Below are 4,083 nucleotides of genomic sequence, written 5' to 3'. Positions count from 1 at the left end.
CATCATCGTGGGTGCGCTATAAAGGCTCGGATAGCCTAGGCATTTGCTATCCCCACACTAGATCAAACACTACACATAAAAAAACATTAAATTACCTCCCTCACTTTCTCTCTTGATAAAAATCTTGATAAAAGCATGAAAATGTAAATCCAAAATTGAAAAAAATGCAATACAAAAAGTAAAATGCAAGTTTAAAGGGTTAGAATATTTACAAATGGTGGTTTAGGGAGGACTCCACCAAACTCTCATTCTTGAATGAGATGTCAAGGGGGCATAGCCAAGGTGTTTTTGATGTTGCTCAACACCTTGTAGAAGTAGTCGAAGGCTTGTTCATTTTCATTGTAAAGATCTTCAATAGAGCTTTGCACATTGTGTTCTTCATAGTGGTGACTTGAGTCAAGTTGATCACCAAAGCCTTGGTCTAAGGTCATAGCATTACCAATGTAAGGATTGACTAATCCTTCAAATTCGTTATCCCATAGACCACATACTTCATTAGCTTGTTCCCCAATTGTATCATGAGTTGATGAAAACAAGTCATCTTTCTTGTTGTCATGGCTAATGAGGCCTTCTTCCTTACCTGTCATAATTGGTGGTGAGCTATTCAAGCTCTCTTTGTTGTTGATGTTTCCTTGCTCTCCGAATAGAGCATCTTGAGGATTATCCACTTTCTTCTTCCATATGGGTGGTGATTCTTTACCCATAGCTTGATCTTTGCATTGAGATGCCAACTTTTTCCTATCACTTTCTCGGCTATAATGATCGATCATGAAACATGGCTCATGTAATCAGGGAGCTCTCATTGTCTTGTCAAGATTAAATGTGATTGTCTTATCCCCCACTTCAAGTGTAAGCTCTCCATGTTTCACATCAATTATCGCTCCCGCGGTGTGCAAGAAAGGTCTTCCTAAAATGATAGGAATGTTGGAATCCTCCTCCATGTCTACAATGACAAAGTCTACCGGGATGAAGAACTTGCCAATTCTCACGGGCACATCCTCCCATACCCCTAAAGGTATCTTTGTTGATCGATCCACCATTTGGAGAGTAATGTTAGTGCATTTTAGTTCTCTCATTCCTCGCCTCTTGCATACCGAGTATGGCATGACACTCACACTTGCTCCAAGGTCACATAATGCTTTATTGATTGTGGTGTCGCCAATGGTGCATGGAATAGAGAAACTTTCCGGATCTTTGAGTTTTGGAGGGGAACTTCCTTGAAGAATAGCACTACTCACTTTAGTGAATGCAATAGTCTCTAATTTCCGGATAGATTTCTTCTTGGTAAGAATATCTTTCATGTACTTTGCATAGGCTGGAATATGATTGATCAATTCCGTGAATGGGATTGAGACTTCTAAGTTCTTCACAATCTCCACGAACTTTCCAAGTTGTTCATCAAACTTAGGCTTAGCTTGACGACTTGGGAATGGAAGTCTAATCACAATAGGCTCTTTAGCCTTCTCTTCATTCTTCTTCTTTGAAACTCTATGGATGGTGGGTTCTTCTTCTTTAGAGTTCTGCACAACTCTCCTTCTTCGGCTCTTCATATCTTGTACCACTCCTCAAATGGATGGCACTAACCGACTCATGTCTTGGGGGATTACTTTGAGGTGGTAATTGCCCCTTTTGAGAGGTAGAAGTTGTTAATTGAGTCATTTGGGTTTCTAGTATTTTGGTGTGGGATAGTATGTTTTTGATGGTGATATCTTTGGCTTGGCTATCTTTTTGCATTTGGGTGAAAAATTCGTGTTGGTTCTTTTACATTTGGAGGACCGCTTTTTGAACATGAAATCCTTGGTCATTGGATTGATTGTAAGAGGGTTGATTTTGATAACCTTGGCTTTGGTTGTAAAAGGGTCTTTGAACTTGATTTCTCATTGGAGGTGGGGTGTATGTTGGTTGAGGGTTTCGAACATTTTGGCTTTTATATGAAAGATTGGGATGGAATTTGGTATTCTCATTGTAATACTTGGAATAAGGGGTGACACTCTTGTATGCTTGGAAAGAATTCACTTGTTCACTTGTTCCCCTACATTCACTTTGGTCATGTCCCAAAGTTCCACAACTCCCATATACTCCACTTGGAATTGAGGATGATGCCACCATAGCATTAACATGTTATTTGGGTGATTTGGAAGCTTCATCAAGCTTAGCCATAGCCTTCTCAAACTTCAAATTGATGGTGTCAATGTGAGCAGTTAGTTGAGCACCTAATTGTGTGATGGAATCTACCTCATGCTTTCCTCCTCAAGTGGCTTTTCGAGGCTTACTATATTGTGAATGATGAACCGTCATTTCTTCAATTCTGGCCCATGTTTGATTGTCATCAACTTTGGTAAACATACCATTGGATCCCATGTTGAGGATGTTGCGGGAGTCTTCATATAGACCATTCCAAAATTGTTGCACAAGGAACCACTCGCTAAGTCCACGGTGTGGACAAGAACGACAAGTATCCTTAAATCTCTCCCATGCTTCATACAATGATTCCTCATCCCTTTGTTTGAACCCGGTGATTTGGGCTCTCAACATGTTAGTCTTCTCCGGAGGATAGAATTTCTTATAGAAAGCAAGTGCCAACTTCTTCCATGAATCAATACCAAGGGTAGCCTTGTCTAGGCTCTTCAACCATTGCTTTGCGGTACCAATCAAAGAAAAAGGAAATAATTGTTGGAGTAAGTGTCCCCGACAATAATGCGATCACAATTGTCGATCATATTGATCACATATTTAAATCTCATATCAAGAATACGAAAGGGATGATACATTACATATATAGTCAACTGATCCACACATATCGGTAATGATTGGCTGGCTAGAGTTTGACATTACTGTCGTGCGACGGTGGTGATCAGTTGATCCCTTGAGGTCACACCTAAAGGACGATTCCCTTAATTGAAAAAGGTTAATTAATTGTATGACGATACAGATTAATTAACTCCTTAAAATTGAACAAATTATTATCATAAGAGAGAAAATGACATCTTATTATAATGTGATTAAATAAGATTTTATTTAGTAATTTAAGAAGTTATATTACTAAAATTAATCGGTGTTTGCGAAACACGCGAGATGAGAATGATAAGTTAGTTAAAATTACAAGATGTTGTGAATTATACTAACTAATAATTAAATGACCATTTTATGTGAAAGTAATTTTGAATTACTAGTCAATTTGTTAAATGTGATTTATTTATTTTGTAAATGATATTTAATTTGTTAAATATGCATTTTAAATTAAAACATGACATAAGACATGTCACATGTCAAATGACATACAATTGACAAAAATAAAATGGACTCCATATTACTACATATAAACCGAAATTTGGTGGGCATTGTTAGAAGTTTTGTCTTTTTCCATTTGTCTTATTCATTTGTCTAATATGCTTGATAGTGACATGACAAAGGCTTACACAATTTGTCTTGTGAAGACAAAAAGGAAAAAGAAAAATGGTCATAAGACCATAGAGGCCACCGGTTTTGAGAGTGAGAATTGAGAGGTTTTCTCAATTTTATTCATTCTTCTTATGTTTTATGAAAAACAATATCTTCTCTCTCTTGTTCTTCATAAAATTCATTTTTCTGAATCTAATTTGTACAAATCAAACACTAATAATACTAGTAGTAGTATATGAGTATTAGTAACCGATTTTAAGGTAAACCACATTACAAATATCTAGTACATATTAGTTTGTGGGATTTTGGGATAGTCTTGGGTGCTACTTATTGGAGGGCTTCTATTTTGAAGTCATGAATGTTCATCCATTATTGGAAAGCTCAAGAACTAACAAGAAGGAGATCTTGTTGGTGCCCACAAATGACCAAAATTTAGATGGTGAGAAATTGATTTTCTTATCTCTTCTTATTAAGTTTGCATGCATAAGATTTGTAATTATTTTATGACTAAATAATTTCTCACATATATGAATATGTTAAATAATGAGATATAGATTTCTAACAAGCGGTATCATGAGCCTTAGGTTGTTTGCATGCAAATCGGTTATAGTTTTTCCGAGTTATATGGTTTACATATAAAACTTATAAATTTGTGTTTATTATGATATATCACGAAATCAA

General features: G+C 36.4%; 1 non-coding gene across 1 annotated transcript; it reads left to right on the top strand.

The window, feature by feature from the left end:
* The first annotated feature begins 2,428 nt into the window (after nt 1-2,428).
* LOC141625340 (small nucleolar RNA R71) lies at nt 2,429-2,535 on the top strand. The gene has a single exon (XR_012535126.1). It is a non-coding gene; the product is annotated as a small nucleolar RNA R71 (small nucleolar RNA).
* Nucleotides 2,536-4,083: the final 1,548 nt, after the last annotated feature.

Source organism: Silene latifolia, chromosome X, assembly GCF_048544455.1.
Source record: "Silene latifolia isolate original U9 population chromosome X, ASM4854445v1, whole genome shotgun sequence".
In the NCBI taxonomy this organism is placed as follows: domain Eukaryota; kingdom Viridiplantae; phylum Streptophyta; class Magnoliopsida; order Caryophyllales; family Caryophyllaceae; genus Silene; species Silene latifolia.
The sequence above is the reverse complement of the archived record's forward strand: the minus strand, read 5'-3'. Positions and strand labels throughout refer to the sequence as shown.